Here is a 21850-nt window from a genome sequence, read left to right as displayed (position 1 = left end):
GGCATGGCTACCCCCAAACTCGGGTCGGGGTCCCGGAAAATGGGATTTACCGGGCCATTCTGACATTTGCGGGCCCGGTAAATCCCATTTTCAGGACCCGGACCCGGTACGTCCCCATTCCCATTTCAGCCCCCATAGGGCTCAATGGGAATGGGGAGGATGCTAACAACGGACCCGTTAATGATGGGTCCTTTATTAGCCTCCTGGTCTGCTCGCGGGTGCCGGTATGCACGTCTGGCCATACCAGACGTGCATACCGCCACTTGCGAGCAAACTCGGAATGTGGCGCCCCGGTTTGAACGGTGCCGGTACTTTACCGGCACCGTTCATACCGCTGCCGCCAGGATCGTAATGAGACCCAATATATTGTTTAGCATTTCAAGAAATGTCTTGGAGAGTACCATTTTGGAGGAGGTCCTTTCAAAGCTGGGGCTGAGAGAGTGAATCCCCATTGTGGCTCAGCTAAGTAGGGACAAATCAGTCACCAGGTGCGGGTGACCCCGAGCTGAGGCCAACTAAGCAAGAGCCATATTTCCCCACCAAAGTCACCACCCCTGTTTTTTTCTGGGTATTCTGAGAAAATGTGCCCCGGAGGACCTCAATTTCCACTCAGGAGTTTATTCATCAATCATAGCTTTTATACCCACTATGTGTGTGTGTGTGTGTGTGTGTGTGTGTGTCTAATATATATATGGAATTTAAAAACAAAACAAAACTTCCATTGTTTACATTTGTATCAATCGTAGTCGAATTTCAATTTTATATATTGTTTGACATGCATTCAAAACTTGTAGAGATTGTACAATGCCTGACTGCAACGTTGCCTGAATTACCTTGACAAAGTACCTGTCTCTTTCACTTGTATTTATCGAACTCATTAGTAGGGTATGGATCTAGTATTGCTTGGCTAGCGCTTGAACAGCATATATTAGCGTTCCGTGCATTTCTAAAAGATGTATTGTCCTTGAGCTAATCACTATTGAGTATATTTCATAGGTTTCACTGATTTGCACTTCGGTTAAACAACATTCAGTACATTCATGGACGTCTCAGAGTGACTTACAATGCTCACATCTTTATATCCCGAGGAGGGACACTTATTGAGAGCTAGCATCCCGGCAGTTAGTGCACTCAAAAGCATTGTAAGAGACCATGTTGAGGTAATAAGGTCAGGTTGGTTTAGGTTGAATCTATATTACAGTATTTATAATGAGTGCACACTGTACCTAGAAGTGGTTGACTTTAGTTTGTAGGGCTCGAAATTGCCAGGAGCTAGGATCTATTTGCCTCGTGTCTACATCCTAGAAGAACCTGGTTAGTTGGGCACCAACAGCTTCTAGGACCTACTTTTGACTCCCCAGACCAACTTCTGCCCTGGAGGCATACCCATGTGACATTAACTCTGGATGTCTGGGAATGTGCCTGAAGGAACATTAAGACACAGCTAGAAGACATTTAAACCATAATGCATCATATGTAATGGACAAAAGGTTACAGTTTTCCTCTTATGTGCAAGTTAGATTTGCACTAACTCCTCACCCACTCCTCCGAGATGACTCCTGCTGATGAGGTGATGCTGGGCACCCAGGATCCTCTTTTGGCTCCTACACAACATATCTTTATTTAGATCCCTTTATTTCGACAGCCTTGTAAAAGTAAATCCCGTTCTGGATTGTTTAACCTAATCATGGAGATTTTTCATAACTTTCTATATTGGTTATATTTCATCCTATTGTGCAGTAGCACCTCGGAGCGTATCTGAAGCACAGAATGGAATTACCATTAGAAATTGCCTTGGACGCAAATAACCAGCCAGACACAAAAATTATGGCAAATCACTACTTTATTTTCAGTTCAAATAAAGTAGGGAAATCTGGCAAGCATAACAAGTTGCTTGCACACTCTCAAAGCATTTCTGTCACACAAAAGACTTCATACTTTGATGTACGTCAGTTATGATGTCACCCTACGTGGCACACAACAAAATCTATCGAGGGGTGGGATTGATTAGGGGAATATAAATACGTATAGTATGTGTAAGTGTTAATAACATCATTGGCTGCCCCTTATCTGGTGGCCACGCCTCAAACTACCTCTCAAACTACCTCTAAAATACATATAATACTGATTGTAGCAAAGTACTAACAGCGGATTGTCTTCTGAAACCTTGTATAGTATGCTGCTTCATAGCCATTCATGATTGGTTGGCGTACTGTCCCAACTTTGGACATTCGGCTTGCTAGCAGCACGTGAACAAAACAAAACCCAGGTGCAGAGAACAACGTCAGAATACTGCCCACTTTGGTCAATTAGCCTACCACCTCTCATCAGTTACGCCATGAGCCAGGGCTTCTCCTTTATAGTTGATCTTGCTGACTGTTTTCTTCTCTGGAACATTTAAGGGAGCCAGGGTACACCATTATCTTTGTCTGAGCCTTAATGAATAGGCCTTGTCTTCAATTTATGCATCCATTTCAACTTCTTATTTACTGCTATTTGATTTAATTGTGCTGGGTGCTATTACTCTTCTTGGCTTCTGGAGAGGTGGTCCTTCCATCTTACATATGCTTTTCGCATCCTTAATTGTCCACTACTTGGCACTTGCAGATGTTTTTGCTTCTGCCTAATCTAAGAGAAGTGTGCCCTTTGTTTATTGCTTATCCTGGTTAACTCCCTTTGAACTTTCCAATGATGCCTTTCTGTGACGTCCTTGGTCTTAGTAAAATAGATATTTATTGTTTCTCTCACACAGCTGTTTCTGCAGCGTCTCCCAACGCTGCAGCCCTGGTTTGTCTCCGAGGTAGTTTCAACACAATCCAACGTCCATCTTTTCATCATGGCCGCTCTGTTTATGTCATCGTTCCTACTGTAGTAAACTTCTATATGTCTCATCTACCTTATGTTTCTGCATATGTAGATTTGTTGAGCTTCATCTCACTTGTCTTCTCGGCATAGATGATTTCGCCATCTCTATATACTTGATTACTTTGTTACTTGGATTCTTATATCGTTTATGTGTGTCATCATATGACATCACTTTACTTGTGTCAGCTTCCACTTACAGCTCTTTTGTGTCCAATGGTGTATGTTGACATCCTTCCACCACTTCAGTACGAGGGTACATTCGATAAGGCTGTCTGAGTGCATACCATGTCTCATACATTCGATGTGGTACTGGGGGTACTGGAACAATACCTGGTGTCGCACATAGAGATTTTCTAGCTGTGTTCATCCAATATGACGGAGGTGAGGGGGCGGGCACTAGAGATGATGTCACCTGCTCCTCTACACTATGCAGGATTATTTCATCGTTGTATTGTACTGTACACATTTTAACTTTAATTTATTTAATTACTATGTTCAATAGATTCTGCAAACAAATGTATGTGTTGGCACTACTTGATTGTATCACTAACACATTCATGCCAGTGGTCTGCCTTTAAGAAATGGTTTCCAGTGCTTGCGATTCATTAGCACTTATGAATTACCCCTATTAGATGTATACCTAGCCCTTCAATTTACTTTTTGGGCAAGTAAGCGATACAATGCCATGCCTAAAAAATCGGAAGTCATTTAATTATTTTGGAAGTCAAAATATTTCCAGTATTGAAATGTTGGTAGTACAGGACTTCCTTGACAAACAATGACAAACAAAGAAGTAAATTGTTAATTATGAGGACAGTTAGAATTCTCGTGCCATCTGTTTTTCAAGTAATTGAATGTTCTGAATGCCAGTCTGGTCACAGATTGGGAAAGAGGACCCTTAAAGAAACTTTGAAGCTCGACAATTCAAAATCACATTTTAAACATTTTACAATCCATGAAAGTCACTTCCTGACCCACTGTTTTTGGTGTTTTGTTTGACGTTTTTCAGGATTTAGCATCCTCCATGTAGACTTTCTGATCACTAGAGGGCATCGCGAGGAGTTTATGTATTGTTATGTTACGTATGTACAGTTCCGATACATGCCACCTAAGTGCTATAGCTACAGGGCCCTTAAAGAACACATGATTCAACAAAACAGCATATGTGGCAGTGCTTGTTCTTTGAAAAATCAAGCCTTGAGCAATTTTTGAGTTCGTAAATTGGTCTTCACCGCAGGGCAGAACCACAAATACTTGTCTGTGTCCGGGTGAAACATTTGAAAAGAGTTTCAGTGTTAAGCTGCCTGCTCTGCTAGCCATCCACACTGGACTCTTTCAAATGATGGAATCAACAGGAAATAGCTTGTTCTCGGCATTCTTTTCTGACCTGTTATCAATGAAAAGACAGCCAGGTTGGTGATATGGCAAGTCTCTTTATAATAGTGGCTTAAGGGGAATGCCTTTGGTCACCAGTAGCCATTAGAGTTTGCTTTATGCAGGACCAACACTCTCTGTCTAATGGTTTTGGCCAATAGTCCAGCTGCTGCATTCTGCCCACAACGAAGGTGGTGCAAGAGATCAACACACTGAGGTACAGCCTTTGCAGTAAGCAAGCTGAGAAGACACTGTAAACTGCTGTCAAGGAAACTCTGTGGGGAAATGATAAAAGCAAGAGGATTTTTTAAGTGACTTAAAAAAAACCATGAACTGACAAACGTCCTTAACAATAGATACTTGCCGATTTGTGTAAAATAGACATGATTTTGGGCCATTTCTCTGAGCAAGGAATACCCACATTGTTTTTGGGCCTCCAAGCCTTGAAACTTGAGTTTGCAATCCTAATGGAATTGCTAATAGATTCATGGTCAAAGAAGAATTTGTAAATGACCTCCCCGATAATGGTTAGAATTGACTGCAAATCAATTAACCACATTGTTTTGCAGAAGAAGGTACCCATTGTCAATAGGTACGCTGACCTAGATGGGATATGGGCTTCTCCACAATGTAAGCTTAATGAAGAGCATGGGCCTGCACTGCTCTTATGTCAAAGGCCGGAGTGGGTCTGTGATCTATGTCCAATGGAGTGGCTCAGCAAAGTGGGATGGTCAATGTCAAACAGCACCAACACATCCTGTGGCAACCGGGTCCTGCAACCACCATTGTCTAGAAGAGGTCTAAAAATCTGCCAATTGAGAAAGCATGGATTAATTCCATGGGGATGCCTAACACCCTGATAACAATTTTGTTTCTGTCCATTTTTTAGGTTTGCAGGGCAGCTGGGAGAGAGGCCAGTAATTCAAAAGATTCAAATGACCCATCAAGATCTTTTTTGAAAGAGAGGTGACGACAGAGCTCATAAGTGATTGCGGCACTACGCTAGCAGAAACAGAATAAAAAAATGTGAAGCAGTTGAAGCACAAACGCATTGCTAATTGTCCATAAGACTGATGTACAACGAGGGTCTACGGACAAGCCATAGCACCAGCTGGTTGCAAAAAAATAGTAAAACCATAGAAAGAAAAAGATGAAAGAAACCTTGTGTATGTCTTAGAAGAGCCACTCTTAATACTGAGATTTAAAGCTGTGATATATGGCTTCTCTGACTAATTCAGTTCCATGTGTGAAGCAGCCATGTGTTTGGACGCCTGAATACCTGGTCTGTCTTCATCAATTTTACCTTAGAAAAAGTCAGGATGGAGTTCGACGAGCTTTGGCATCATGGGATAACTGTTACAGTCAGTTGAGTAGATAATCAGTTCATATGGAATTTTCTTTCAATTCTTTTGAACTGATTTGTCAGAAAAAAACATGTTGGTTCTTTGCCTACTTTTTTGTTTATGTTTGCAGGGATATAATCTGAAGGGTATATTATCTGTCAAGCAGTAGATAACTCTCAATTCATGTTTCAGATATTTATTTTTACATTTTTAAACTGGAAGATACATGCTAATCTATCAAACATGCTGCCATTTGGTTGGAGTAGACGATCTTTTAGAGGAGCAACTTGATCCAGGGACACTGTTATTCATGCATTAAATGCCACTAAATCGTCTCCTGGGTCCACAATTATTCAGACAAAATGAAGATTCTGGAGAGAGCGAGGAGGGTGAGACCGGTAAATGCAGAGCAGTGCTAAAATCACTGTCTTCCAAGATTTGTCCTCCTTCACTCTGGCCAAGCAGAGTCTTTGTGCTACACTCACAAAGTGGCTCACAGGGAAATTAGTGTGATACAGGTGGGGTTTCCCCTTCTCCATTTCCTTTGAGATGGACGGTTATGACTACAAATTGATCACAGAAGATGACATTCGTAGGGTTACCATGGAGCTGACTGGAGAGGAGGACCCCGCATCGGACATTGTGGCAAAGGGGCTGCAGGATAGATAGTGGCGCATAAAGGGGCCCAATAGACGGCGGAGGCTGGGTTTGCAGAAATTCAGAAAATTGAACACTCCGCCGGCCGCAGACACCTGCGGATTGTGTTCTTTCTGTAGTCGCAGGCTTTGGGAGGCATAGTGTTTGCAGAGCATCAGTGGAATGCCCCGGTGGGAGAAAGGCAGTGTTTTGAGTTGTGTTACATGTTATAGTTAGGTTTTTGGATGGGAGGGGAGATTTTGAAGCGGGATTTGAAGTTGAGGCGTATAAGGTGGGAAGTGAATGGGGTGGGGGTTCTTATGATTGGAGAAGGCGGAGGTGGTGGCTCAATGGTACAGGTCCTATTGGTGGTCTGGCACTCATCCAGTGATGTTAACTGGGAGAGACCGGATGCTTTGGGGGAAGGGGGAGTTGGCAGGGACAAACGAGATTGGGACGACCTGGTATGGGACAACTGATAGTGGATCAGGAGGCGGCCCGAATAGTGATTACTTGGAATAGAGTAGGGAGAAAGGAAATGGAAACAGCAGCAATATGGCAATAACTGATAAAAATGTAGAGACTAGAGTGGACCGCTTAAGGACCTGTACGTTGAATGGGAAAGGACTCAATTCCCCCACTAAAAGATCTTGTGGCTAAAGCGTTTCGGAGGATGGGAGTGGATGTTCTATTCCTCGAAGAGATGAAATTTGTCCCGGGGGGAGGAAAGAGCGGTTCCTTGTGCTCTTCTTGGACAAGTGTACTGGGGTTCAGGAGACTCCAGAAAGAGGAGAGTGGGTATTTCGTTTCACAAACGATTGCGGTTGGAGAAGGTGAGGTTGTGGAAGAGTGTTAATGGAAGGGCACTGCTGTTCTCGGGACTTCTCAAGGGAATAAGATGCACGTTTGCGACTATTTATGCCTCCAATCACGGACAATTGCCATTCCTGAGGACAATGTTCACGAGGGTCCTGAATGAGAATGTGGGACATCAAATTATAGGAGGGGACCTCATTATGTGGGCAGATCCAATATTGGAAAGACGGGCCCTGGGAATATCGTGTGAGGAGGCGTGAGGCGGAGACAGTTTGCAAGCGTGCCTAGACTTGCATGACCTGGGGGATGTGAGGCATTTCTTCCATTTACAAGAGAGGGGCTTCACCTTTTATTCACAGTCTCATGGGACATACACCCATATTGGCTTCCATTGTATCTTGAGGGGGCTCCGGGAGGGGGCACTGGGTTCGGATGTTCACCCGTTTAGCTGGTCAGATCATGACATGTTTTCTTTGGATCTGGCTTGGTTGGGCTTCAGTGCTCGTAATCCAATATGGAGATGCAATGAGTCCCTTTGGAAGTACACAGTGTTTAGGCGAAGAAATGGAAGGGGAAATCAAGGAATACTTCCTCCTAAATGATACTGGAGATGTGGGCTTGGGCACAGTGTGGGATGCAGTGAAGACAACTTGGAGGGGACTACTGATTAGAGAGGAAGCCCAGAAAAAAGGGAGCAGACCTTGTTAGAGAACAGGCTATGCACTGAAATTGGAGTTGTGGAAAGACAGGTACAAACGTTGGAGGGGGATGTGGGAGGACGGTTAGAGGAAGTGCAGGGCGATAGAAAGGAGCTGCAGGTGGTGGAAGAAGGTAGTATAGTCCAAAAGCTTTAGTTCCTGAAGCAGAAATACTATGAAAAGGGGGATAAGGCGGACGCTCTGTTGGCAGACCGTTTAATGGGACAGCATGCGGAAAGGTGGATTTCAGAGGAGCAGGGACCCGGAGATACGCTGGAGATGACATCTGGGGGGATTGTGAAAAGCTTTACCACCTTCTATGTGGACTTATATGAGAGAGAGAGGGACAGCTGAACAGGGAGGCAATGGAGGTTTATGTGGGGGAGGTTCCCTTGCCGATGTGGTTCCTAGAGGAGAAAGTAGGGATAGATGCACCAATCACAGGGGAGGCAATTCTTATTGCAATCCGCTCAAATGCTGCAGTTGGGGAAAGCTCTCGGGAAGGATGGATATACCCCGGGTTCATATAAATCATTTGCGGGTGCCCTGGTCCTGTACTTGATTAAACTGCTCAACTACATTATGGACACTGGCTGTGCGCCGGACTCCTTTGTAGGGCTTTCATTTCAAGGATGGCAGGGATCCCCAAGTCTGTAGTTCATACCACCTAATCTCACTCCTTAATGTGGATGCCAAGCTGTTCACACAAGTTCTGGCTTTACAGCTAGAGTGGTGTGTGCATGGGTTGGTTCACTCAGCCCAGGATGGTTTTATAAGGGGGTGGCAGGGAGCGGATACGATGCAGAAATCCCTCCATCTGATTGAATTGGCCTGAGGAAAGGGGGGTAGCCCACACTTTTAGCTATCAACGCCGAGAAGGCTTTTGACATAGTGGAGTGGGATTTCCTGAAGGTAGTCTGCACAAGTTTGGGTTGGGGATACATGTCTGAGGGGAATCATGGTGCTGCACTCACACACGCAGTTGTGTGTAGTTGTGAATGGGTGCTTCTCCCACTGGTTTGGCTTTCGGAGGGGTATGAGGCAGGGATGCCCCCTTTCACTGCTTCTGTTTGCCCTTTTGCTGGTACCCCTAGTCCTAAGGCTACGAGATGACCCATGGGTGGAAGGCTTCATGGTGGGGGGACAGGAATACAAACTGAGTCTGTATGCGGTTGACATATTATTACATTTGCGGAACCCAGTAACATCAGTCCCTGCAGCAGTAAATCTGATCAAGCAGTATGAGGGTTCTCAGGATTTAAAATTAATAAGGGTAAGTATATACTGTTGCTGAAAGACCAAGTGGGAGGCTGACCCCTTGGCGATGATCTGTGCAAACCATTTACGATATATGTGAGTGATACTCACGAGAGACGTACAGGGGCTTTATGCAGCGAACTCCACCCGCACGCTACAGAGGTTATTTGGGCATATGGAAAAATAGGGTAGACTAACTAAATAATGGCTCGGAAGGCTTAAGCCATAAAAATGAATTTCCTTCCCAGGATTCTATACATATTTCAGATGCTCCCTATTATGGTGCCGGGTTCTATGTTCCGGGATGCGCCTATCTTGGATGTTTCCAGAGGTGAGTCCTCTCTGTTGGCATGAATGTGGGACGATGGTGGTCTACTGGCGCATGTGGTGGGGTTGTGGGAAGGTGCAGGTCTACTCAGACGAGGTGCTTGGATGGATCAAGGAATTGGATGGCACTAATAGGGAAAGTGTGCCAATGCTGGTGTTGTTTGTATTGGAACCGAGGGTGGGGGGAATACAGTGGTCTGCCCCATTTATCCCACTGTCTGCTTCTAGTGGGGAGGGCATGTTTAATGATGTACTGGAAGGGGGTGTCACTCCTGGGTAAGACGGATTGGGTAAATGTCACTAAGAATATTTATGTAACGGAAAGAATCACGGCGGCCATCCATGGGACGGGGTTAGACATTGAAATGAAATGGAGTGAGTTTAGGGCTAAGTATATGTAACGGGAGCTGCTAATAACATGGAGGACACATTAGGTCACGGAGCGAATGGGGGAGAAGGGGAGTGAAGGGCATGGATTTCCGACGACATGGGGGTTTGGCATAACTGGATGAGGGGAACCGGTGGGGGGAGGATCAAGGTACAGGCAAGACCATAGTCGAAATGTCAGCCCATACCAGGGGGGTTGGGAGGGCGATATACAACATTTTTGTACATTTCGGCCTGTACTATGTGTCTCAAGATGGCAATGTGTTGCTGTTCAGGCAATGTTTGACTATGTTACAATGGAAAATTTAATAGAATTGAAATGTAAAAAAAGGAACATTTGTGCAATAGATGTTTACGACACCTCGCAGGTGCCAGGGCTTTTCCAGGAGAATCCCCTCGCAGTGCCTGCTCTGCGTTAGTGGCGGTTGCTGTAATCAGGATCATGCAAAAGTCGGAACTTTGATGCCAGGCCACCACATTCTTACTTTAGCAGAATATAGAAACTGTTGTTCCTCCATGGAATAACACTTTTCAATTTTACCATGCACCTCTGAATCAGGGCTTCAGTGAATAAGGTATGGAGCTGAATTATGCGCAGCCAAGGGCATACTGAAAGAAGTTGGTATACCACAATGGCGGCTATGGAAAATAATTCAGGCCTAGAACTTCCACTCCGGGGATTATTCATCAACCCTAGTTTTTATACCCACAATGTTTCTATATATCACGATCATTCCCAACAGCTGGACACTGCGCTGATCCCAGTTTGGCTCAAGTGGTTTCTCAGCGTCATAATAAAATCATGAGATGGGCTGCAAAGATAGAAGTGCATGAAATGAAGGCCTCTTAAGTGATAGAGGCTGTTGAGAACTAATAACTACCAGCATGTTTGAAGAACCATGCCCTATGAGAAGCATGCAGGGTAGACATATGGCAGAAGCTTATTTGGCAACACGAGAGACTGGCAAAAAAACTAAATCAAATACCTATTGAATGACCGCATGGAGAAAAATCAGATAAGTTGGAGGAGAAAACTGACCAGATCAAAACCAACTCCTGTGTATCACTGTGAAATGTGCCCACAATTACAACCTTAATGCCAACCCCATAATGCAGAAGAAAGAAGAGCCTTTGCACTGGAAAGAGCAAACAAAATGATGGCACTTGAGCATTGGAAAAGATGGTACTTACAAGCAAAAGAAACCTGTGACTAGCATCGGCAAGTAAAAGACTTCTGCACCAAGTACTGAGATGGCCAAAATGTGCCAGGCCGAGGGAACAGTTCCTGCAGAACCCTCTGGCCATGGAGGTCAGACAGATGATCTTAATAATACAGCATTTTTACTGAAGGATTCAATGCAAAACATCACTAAGAACACAGCCTGTTGCCTTGACTGAAGGATGTAAACAACGCCCAGACAGGAGGACCTCGTTACGATACTGGCGCTAAACCATGATGCTATTAGCACCATGTTTGGTGCCGGTATCGTAACGAGTCCGCCAATGTTCAATGGGGAATTACCACCCCATTCCAAGGTTGGCGGGCGGTAATTCCCCATTGAACATTGGCATTGGCCCTTCCCCATTCAAATTTTTGCCCCATAGGGCTCAATGGGACTGGGGAAGGCGCAAATTGCGGTACCGCAACTTAGTACCAAGGTCCCTTTGTGAGTCCCTACTTTACCGCAAAGGGACCTCGTAGTAAGGCGCTAATGGGTTAACGGCGCCGCAGCCTTTTACAGCGCCGTTAACCCATTAGCGCCAGGGTCGTAATGAGGCCCAAGGACCCCAAATTCTGGCAACATAGAAAGGCAGGTCAGAGAGAGTTGCACTTACTCTCCTAAGTAACTGGATGAAGGGAGCTCTGTTTAATCTCACAATTTAAAATCAGCCAGAGCACTTCCTGAATGTCCATGTTCCCAAATGATTGTAGTGACACATATTGCCAATGGACACCTTCATTCTTTCCATGTGTATGTTCTTAAATAATAATAATGATTATTTTATTTCTTAAATGACCGTTTATTTAATTAATACTTTTTAATTTTTTAAAAAACGTTTTTTTTTTTAGAAATGTGTTAGACATCTAGTGGTTTTGCACTGCTCCTGTCTTTCTCTTGTAAGTGCATGCAAAGGCCAGAAAGGGAAAATGCTAACACAAATTGTAAACAAGACAGCCTCACGGCCAACCCAGATCCCATTCATAACATTTTTAATAGCGCTTTCACCCAGTGCTTTTTAAGAGTTCAGCTGTGAAATCACACAAAGCCATACACCACCGTTTATATCACACATGCATTTTCTTAAATCTGCCCTCAAGAAATTGCTCCCTGCACTACAGACACCTTTTTGAATCTACTTTGATACACTTTTCTTGACTCCTGATGCATGTTCCGTGCTTGAGTCACATGCGCCGAACCCATCACGAACATCTGCTTTTTCTACCTGATTAGTCTATTGGCCTCATTACGAGGTGGGCGCAAAGGGATACCGGGCACCGTTAAGGACATTGGTGCCAGTAATCCCTTTGCGCCCTATTCCGAGGTCCCTTAGCAGGTCCCTTCCTTAATGCCTGGTTTTACCAGGCGTTATGGATGGGCCCGTTAAGGGACTTCAGAGCTAATAACAGTACCGCAATTTGCGGTACCATTATTAGCGCCTTCCCCCTTCCCATTGAGCCCTATGGCGGCTAAAATGGGAATGGGGAATGGCTTTTTCAATGGGGACTTACCGGTCCCGCAAAGGTCAGAATAGACCGGTAAGTCCCCATCGAACGAGGGCGGACTCGGTAACGGTATTGGAGGTAGTCTTGGCGCTAATAGCGCCATGACTACCTCCAACCTCGGAATGAGGCCCCATGTCCTGTATCCCTGTGGGTCTTTAATTTCACTGTCTTTTCCATTCTTCTGCATCTTATCCCTTTTCTCTTACTCTTGAAACCCTTGGCGGTGCATAATACTCCACTTTCAAAACAAGCCTTCGTGCTGTGAGAGTGCCTTAGCATTGATTTGGCACAGTATGAAAACGTTGTACCATAACATATTATTCGTGTTATTCTTTTATTATTATAGTATTGCACTCTGAAACACTTGTGTATGGGCGCGATACAAATAAAATATCATATCGTATCATTATTATTTTATAGCATAAACCTAGCTTTGACAAATTGTGGCACTATACAGCAGGATTAGGGCAACATTAACAGGTGAGAGTATTATGGGGCAGCCAGTAACATAGGTGTGTGTGTATGTGTGTGTGTGTGTGTATGTGTTATAGACTTGATGGTCGTGCAGAGTAAGGATACCTCCGTCCCCAAGTACCGCACAGACAACACCAATAATACTGCCTGTACGGTCTTTGAGGCCACAGGTGAAGAAGTTCGTTGACCTGGACTCGGGAACAGCCGGAAACGGACCCCCCGATCGCTGCAAGGCAATAGGTTATAGGTATAGATAAGCACAGAACAATTGGCAAGAGTATAACAACAGGGTAAGGATCCTAATTGGCTTACCTATGTGTCAGTCAAAGAAGTGTAATCCCAGCAGGCGTTGGGAACCCCAAATGGTGGAGGGCAGATGGTATGTAAGCGGACAGGCAAGCGCCCAGCGTGAGGCCAGAGGCCAAGAATCCAGGAATAGAAACACAATCCGTAAGACAAAACCAGGGACAGTCCAAAGGTCAGGCAGCAATAATCCCAACAGTTCCGGGACGTGGTAACAAGAGGCGAAGGGCACGAGGAATCCAATGTAGAAAAGGTGGTCCGGCAACTGGTAATCCAAAGGTAAATGTTAGGGCAAGACAGAGGCAGTCCGTGGTGCAGAAAACGTGGTCCAGAAGTTTCGTAGAGCAGAACAAGAAAACGAGCGTCGCAGTATCCCGTTGGAAACAGCTGTGAAGCGACGCTCATTGATTTCCGGACACTTTTATCCAGCGAAGACGTATCACGTGATGAGGACGACTGAAATCACGTGATACGGAAGCATCTCAGTGGTGGAGAGTCACGTGACACGTGACGAGCGGATCCTCCTAGGTCCATTCAGGGCACCTCGGCAACCTGGGAGCCTCCATCGCAACTGCCAGGAGCGGGAGGGAAGGTAGGTGCCAGGTGTACGAGCAAAGCCCTGGGTATGATGCCCGAATGGGCGCCTGAAGGTGCGTGTATTTGGGTATATGTGTGAGCGAGTGGGACGGCAGGAGGCCGAGGGTGGGGGCGTGGCTACCTCAGAGATGTTGGCAGGTGCAGGAGCCGTAACAGAGTCCCCCCTCAAAGGCCCACAACCACGTGGGCAGGCAGGGCAGTCCCTATGAAACCGAGCAACAAGGAGAGGGGCATGGACATCAGAGGAGGGAACCCAGGAGCGATCTTCAGGGCCATAACCCACCCAGTCAACGAGATATTGAAGGCGCCCCCTGTGAAAACGAGAACCCAGGATGGCACTGACCTTGAACTCATCAGGGGCGGACAGTGACACGGGAGCAGGAGGCGCAGTGAGACGGGTAGGGGCGAGAAAGGGCTTGAGGAGGGAAGTATGAAAAACAGGGTGGAGACGCCAGGCAGAAGGGACCCCAAGACGAAAAGCAACAGGGTTCAGGACGCGAGTGATCCTGTAGGGACCAATAAAGCGTGGTAACAGTTTGCGACAGCCAGGGATGCGTAGATGCCGGGTCGACAGCCATACCCGATCACCCACACGATATCCAGGGGCCGCAGCCCGCTTCCTGTCAGCCTTCGTTTTCATGACCGCTTGTGCCTCATGAAGATGGACCAGGGTCCGAGCATGGACATCTGCCAGATCGCGAACACAGGCATTAGCAGCAGGAGTGGCAGAAGGGAGGTCAGGTAATGGGAGAGTGCGGGGATGCTGACCGTACATAGAATAAAAAGGAGAGAAACCTGTACCAGAATGTCGGGCATTATTATACGCAAACTCAGCGAGATGAAGCAGGTTAAACCAGGAACCTTGGTACTGGAGGGTCAAACAACGCAGGTATTGTTCCAGTGCCTGGTTCAGTCTCTCCGTCTGCCCATCGCTTTCTGGGTGATAGGCAGAAGAAAAGTGAGCAGAAATGCCTAGGAGCTTGGTAAGGGCACGCCAGAAGCAGGAAGTGAATTGCGACCCACGGTCTGATACCATAACCTGCGGAAGACCGAAAAGACAAAACACGGTCTTAAAAAACAGACGGGCAAGGGTCGGGGCTGAGGGAATGCCGGTACAGGGGATGAAGCGGGCCATTTTAGTGTAGGAATCGCCTATAACCCATATTGTATCATAGCCCTGCCTGCGTGGTAAATCAGTGATAAGATCCATGGAGATGGTATGCCAAGGCCTGGGGGGAACAGGTAGTGGTTGGAGTAACCCCAAAGGACGTCCTCTACGTGCCTTACATTGAGCACATACTGAGCAGGTGTTAACATAGTTAACTATGTCTCGTCTCATGGATGGCCACCAACACCAACGGTGTAACAGCTCAAGAGTGCGATGTTGCCCTGGATGGCCATTGATAGCCGCGTCGTGGGACCAAGCAAGTGCCTGATTGCGGACGTCGATCGTGGGAAGGTACAATCTACCCTGAACGAATGGTAACCCCTCCTGAAGTACGATATCCCATTCACTAAGTGCATGCGGATGTTGGGAAACCCATTGCCTGATGGTCGTAAGCATAGTTGGGGACGGCGTACATAGACATATGACATGGCCCTTTCCTAAAACCGTGTCTGGGAACAGAGGCGTTGTTTCCCCCCCAGGGGAGCGAGAAAGGGCGTCAGCTTTGCCATGGACCGAACCTGGCCTGTGCTTAACCACAAAGTCAAACGCAGCAAAGAACAGGTGCCAACGCACCTGTCGGCTATTTGCACATTTGAGCGAGGCCAGGTCCTGGAGGTTCTTATGGTCTGTGTACACGATCGTCTGGTGCTTTGCTCCCATGAGGTGGTGCCGCCATACCTGAAGGGCATCTTTTATGGCAAGGAGTTCCTTCTCAGTCACCGTGTAGTGCGATTCGGCTGCGGAAAATTTCCGCGAATGATAAGCAACTGGATGCAAACAGCCTGTGGCAGGGCATGGTTGGGACAGCACGGCACCTAGGGCAAACGACGAGGCATCTGCTTCTAGTACATATGGTAATTCTGGGTCAGGATGCTGCAACACGGGGGCTGAGATAAACCTGGATTTGAGTATGTCAAACGCCTTCTGGTGTATGGAGGTCCAGATAAAAGGGACAAGGGGGCTTGTTAATGCAGTCAAGGGAGATACAATGGAAGAAAAGCCTACTATGAATCGTCTGTAGAAATTAGCAAAGCCGATAAATGATTGTAACTGTTTGGTGTTGCCAGGGATCGGCCATTCCGTGACAGCGCGGACCTTGGATAGGTTCATCGATAGCCCCCCAGGAGAAATATGGAAACCCAGGAAGTCCACCTCTCTGACATGGAACGAGCACTTTTCGGGTTTAGCAAACAATGCGGTCCTCTTCAGTCGTGATAGGACTTCCCTGACATGAGTGACGTGGTCCTCCGAAGAGGAAGAGAAAACCAGGATGTCGTCTAAGTAAACCACCACATACGTGTCCAAGATATCAGAAAAAATATCGTCGATGAAACGTTGGAACGTAGCAGGTGCATTACAAAGCCCGAAGGGCATAACGGTGTATTCGAACAACCCCTGTCGGGAACAAAACGCGGTTTTCCATTCGTCACCGCGCCGGATTCGGATCAGGTTATAAGCCCCTCTTAGGTCAAGTTTAGTATAGATCGTGGCCTTAGTCAGCCTATCCAGGAGTGTGGAGATAAGAGGGATAGGATATCGGTTCTTTATTGTGATGGAGTTCAATCGCCTGTAATCCACGCAAGGGCGCAAATCGCCCTCTTTCTTGGGTACAAAGAATATCGGACTGGCAGCCGGAGAGCAGGACGGCCGGATATGACCCAAACGCAAGGCCTGTTGTATATAGTCCTTTAGGGTTTGTTCCTCGGATGGTGATAACGAGTAAACCCTTCCCTTGGGTATGGGTGCTTCCGGAAGAAGATCGATAGGGCAATCATAGGGCCTATGCGGAGGTAGGCCTTCCGCTACGACTTTATCAAAGACCATGTGGTAATCTTGGTAGTCCCTAGGAATGCCTGCCATAACGGCTCCCACGGTGTGTGTTGACGTGCCGTCGGGTGCCGTATCGCTGATGTGGGAGGAAGCCATAGCGCCGAGAATGGAAGCAGGAGATGAGTGTGACTCTGGTTCTATGAGACAGAAATGTTGACATTCTTCTGACTCAAATAGCACTTGCCCCGTACCCCAGTTGATTAACGGGTTATGGTTTTTCAACCAGGGTATACCTAGTATGACCCCGAACTGGGGCGTGGAAATAAGGTCGAACGACAAGTTTTCCTTGTGTACACCATGTATGACCACTTCCAAGGGCGCGGTTTGGTGTTTAATCGGGCCGGATGCTAGAGAAGTGCCGTCAACAGCCTGTACCTGTTCGGGGCGGTTCTTTTGAATTAGGGGTAGATTCAGACGACGTGCTAGCGCAATGTCCATAAAACAACCCGTGGCTCCGGAGTCTATCACTATTTGAACAGCGTGTATGATGTCTCTGGTGGGTTTCAATAGAGCTTGTACTGTAACAGGTCTGATAGGGCCAAACGTAGGGTCAGCGGGGGTCGTGAATGGGCTCGCCGGTGCCCCCGATATCATGGGCGAGCCTTCTGAAAACCCGGCGCTTTGTTCCTTGGTCGGCGGGGGCATTCTTTTACATAATGTCCGTTTAGACCACAATAGAAACAAGCGTTGTTGGTTCTTCGACGTTCACGTTCTGATTGTGTTATAGGACTGCGGATTCCGCCTATTTGCATGGGCTCAGAACCAACGGAAGAGGGCGTTGGATGGGGCTGCCCAAACGCGGATTCCACCCTTCGTTCGGATTTGCGGGCGTCTACCTGTAGGGCAAGATCTACGAGATCTGTGAAAACAGAAGGGAGGGCAGGGACCACTGAAAGGGCGTCCTTCATAGCACCACTGAGTCCTCGGTAAAACACGATCGCCTTCTTTTTCTCAGGCCAAGAGGTTTCAGCGGCAAGTTGGTTGTACCGGGTGATATACTCAATCAATGATTGTTTGCCCTGCGTAAGGTCCAGTAGTTCCAGGTCTCTTGCCTGGGCCTTGTAGCGGGTATCGAAAACTTTAGCCATTTCTGTGACCAGAAGCTCAAAGTCATACAATATAGGATGGTTGCCCTCTAAGAACGGATTCGCCCAAGTGGCCGCTATGCCTGATAGGTGAGATAAGAGAAAAGCGGCTTTCGTAACTGAATCATGGAAGGCTTGAGGTCTGCACAAGAAGTGGAGTCTGCATTGGTTTATGGAAGTGCGGTAGGACCGTGGGTCTCCCTGAAAGCGTTCTGGGGCAGCAAGAGGAGAGGTGGTTGGGATCAAAACAGGGGCAAGAGCGGAAACAGGTGCGGCCTGGACGGAAGGGGTGGGATCCCTAAGCTCGTTGTCTGCAGACGGGGACTGTTGTGCGCTTTGTAGGAGGTCTACACAGTGGTGAATGGCGGCTGTGGCTGTGGCCATGTCAGTCCTGAGGACCGCTACGGCCTGCATTAGAGCGATCACGGGGTCCCCGGCGGAGGGATCCATACTCTGACGGCCAGAGGCTTCAGAGTCTGTTATAGACTTGATGGTCGTGCAGAGTAAGGATACCTCCGTCCCCAAGTACCGCACAGACAACACCAATAATACTGCCTGTACGGTCTTTGAGGCCACAGGTGAAGAAGTTCGTTGACCTGGACTCGGGAACAGCCGGAAACGGACCCCCCGATCGCTGCAAGGCAATAGGTTATAGGTATAGATAAGCACAGAACAATTGGCAAGAGTATAACAACAGGGTAAGGATCCTAATTGGCTTACCTATGTGTCAGTCAAAGAAGTGTAATCCCAGCAGGCGTTGGGAACCCCAAATGGTGGAGGGCAGATGGTATGTAAGCGGACAGGCAAGCGCCCAGCGTGAGGCCAGAGGCCAAGAATCCAGGAATAGAAACACAATCCGTAAGACAAAACCAGGGACAGTCCAAAGGTCAGGCAGCAATAATCCCAACAGTTCCGGGATGTGGTAACAAGAGGCGAAGGGCACGAGGAATCCAATGTAGAAAAGGTGGTCCGGCAACTGGTAATCCAAAGGTAAATGTTAGGGCAAGACAGAGGCAGTCCGTGGTGCAGAAAACGTGGTCCAGAAGTTTCGTAGAGCAGAACAAGTAAACGAGCGTCGCAGTATCCCGTTGGAAACAGCTGTGAAGCGACGCTCATTGATTTCCGGACACTTTTATCCAGCGAAGACGTATCACGTGATGAGGACGACTGAAATCACGTGATACGGAAGCATCTCAGTGGTGGAGAGTCACGTGACACGTGACGAGCGGATCCTCCTAGGTCCATTCAGGGCACCTCGGCAACCTGGGAGCCTCCATCGCAACTGCCAGGAGCGGGAGGGAAGGTAGGTGCCAGGTGTACGAGCAAAGCCCTGGGTATGATGCCCGAATGGGCGCCTGAAGGTGCGTGTATTTGGGTATATGTGTGAGCGAGTGGGACGGCAGGAGGCCGAGGGTGGGGGCGTGGCTACCTCAGAGATGTTGGCAGGTGCAGGAGCCGTAACAGAGTCCCCCCTCAAAGGCCCACGACCACGTGGGCAGGCAGGGCAGTCCCTATGAAACCGAGCAACAAGGAGAGGGGCATGGACATCAGAGGAGGGAACCCAGGAGCGATCTTCAGGGCCATAACCCACCCAGTCAACGAGATATTGAAGGCGCCCCCTGTGAAAACGAGAACCCAGGATGGCACTGACCTTGAACTCATCAGGGGCGGACAGTGACACGGGAGCAGGAGGCGCAGTGAGACGGGTAGGGGCGAGAAAGGGCTTGAGGAGGGAAGTATGAAAAACAGGGTGGAGACGCCAGGCAGAAGGGACCCCAAGACGAAAAGCAACAGGGTTCAGGACGCGAGTGATCCTGTAGGGACCAATAAAGCGTGGTAACAGTTTGCGACAGCCAGGGATGCGTAGATGCCGGGTCGACAGCCATACCCGATCACCCACACGATATCCAGGGGCCGCAGCCCGCTTCCTGTCAGCCTTCGTTTTCATGACCGCTTGTGCCTCATGAAGATGGACCAGGGTCCGAGCATGGACATCTGCCAGATCGCGAACACAGGCATTAGCAGCAGGAGTGGCAGAAAGGAGGTCAGGTAATGGGAGAGTGCGGGGATGCTGACCGTACATAGAATAAAAAGGAGAGAAACCTGTAGCAGAATGTCGGGCATTATTATACGCAAACTCAGCGAGATGAAGCAGGTTAAACCAGGAATCTTGGTACTGGAGGGTCAAACAACGCAGGTATTGTTCCAGTGCCTGGTTCAGTCTCTCCGTCTGCCCATCGCTTTCTGGGTGATAGGCAGAAGAAAAGTGAGCAGAAATGCCTAGGAGCTTGGTAAGGGCACGCCAGAAGCAGGAAGTGAATTGCGACCCACGGTCTGATACCATAACCTGCGGAAGACCGAAAAGACAAAACACGTTCTTAAAAAACAGACGGGCAAGGGTCGGGGCTGAGGGAATGCCGGTACAGGGGATGAAGCGGGCCATTTTAGTGTAGGAATCGCCTATAACCCATATTGTATCATAGCCCTGCCTGCGTGGTAAATCAGTGATAAGATCCATGGAGATGGTATGCCAAGGCCTGGGGGGAACAGGTAGTGGTTGGAGTAACCCCAAAGGACGTCCTCTACGTGCCTTACATTGAGCACTTACTGAGCAGGTGTTAACATAGTTAACTATGTCTCGTCTCATGGATGGCCACCAACACCAACGGTGTAACAGCTCAAGAGTGCGATGTTGCCCTGGATGGCCATTGATAGCCGCGTCGTGGGACCAAGCAAGTGCCTGATTGCGGACGTCGATCGTGGGAAGGTACAATCTACCCTGAACGAATGGTAACCCCTCCTGAAGTACGATATCCCATTCACTAAGTGCATGCGGATGTTGGGAAACCCATTGCCTGATGGTCGTAAGCATAGTTGGGGACGGCGTACATAGACATATGACATGGCCCTTTCCTAAAACCGTGTCTGGGAACAGAGGCGTTGTTTCCCCCCCAGGGGAGCGAGAAAGGGCGTCAGCTTTGCCATGGACCGAACCTGGCCTGTGCTTAACCACAAAGTCAAACGCAGCAAAGAACAGGTGCCAACGCACCTGTCGGCTATTTGCACATTTGAGCGAGGCCAGGTCCTGGAGGTTCTTATGGTCTGTGTACACGATCGTCTGGTGCTTTGCTCCCATGAGGTGGTGCCGCCATACCTGAAGGGCATCTTTTATGGCAAGGAGTTCCTTCTCAGTCACCGTGTAGTGCGATTCGGCTGCGGAAAATTTCCGCGAATGATAAGCAACTGGATGCAAACAGCCTGTGGCAGGGCATGGTTGGGACAGCACGGCACCTAGGGCAAACGACGAGGCATCTGCTTCTAGTACATATGGTAATTCTGGGTCAGGATGCTGCAACACGGGGGCTGAGATAAACCTGGATTTGAGTATGTCAAACGCCTTCTGGTGTATGGAGGTCCAGATAAAAGGGACAAGGGGGCTTGTTAATGCAGTCAAGGGAGATACAATGGAAGAAAAGCCTACTATGAATCGTCTGTAGAAATTAGCAAAGCCGATAAATGATTGTAACTGTTTGGTGTTGCCAGGGATCGGCCATTCCGTGACAGTGCGGACCTTGGATAGGTTCATCGATAGCCCCCCAGGAGAAATATGGAAACCCAGGAAGTCCACCTCTCTGACATGGAACGAGCACTTTTCGGGTTTAGCAAACAATGCGGTCCTCTTCAGTCGTGATAGGACTTCCCTGACATGAGTGACGTGGTCCTCCGAAGAGGAAGAGAAAACCAGGATGTCGTCTAAGTAAACCACCACATACGTGTCCAAGATATCAGAAAAAATATCGTCGATGAAACGTTGGAACGTAGCAGGTGCATTACAAAGCCCGAAGGGCATAACGGTGTATTCGAACAACCCCTGTCGGGAACAAAACGCGGTTTTCCATTCGTCACCGCGCCGGATTCGGATCAGGTTATAAGCCCCTCTTAGGTCAAGTTTAGTATAGATCGTG

General features: G+C 47.7%; 1 protein-coding gene across 1 annotated transcript in view; it reads left to right on the top strand.

Annotated features, from left to right (window-relative positions):
• The window catches only part of AOAH (acyloxyacyl hydrolase), a 1097690-nt gene that overhangs the window by 697989 nt on the left and 377851 nt on the right, over positions 1 to 21850 (top strand). The gene's annotated exons all lie outside the window — the stretch shown is intronic.

The sequence above is a fragment of the Ambystoma mexicanum genome, chromosome 5p (assembly GCF_040938575.1).
Source record: "Ambystoma mexicanum isolate Mex_15411 chromosome 5p, UKY_AmexF1_1, whole genome shotgun sequence".
In the NCBI taxonomy this organism is placed as follows: Eukaryota; Metazoa; Chordata; class Amphibia; order Caudata; family Ambystomatidae; genus Ambystoma; species Ambystoma mexicanum.
Note: the sequence above shows the minus strand (reverse complement) of the source record. Positions and strands in the feature narration are given on the sequence as shown.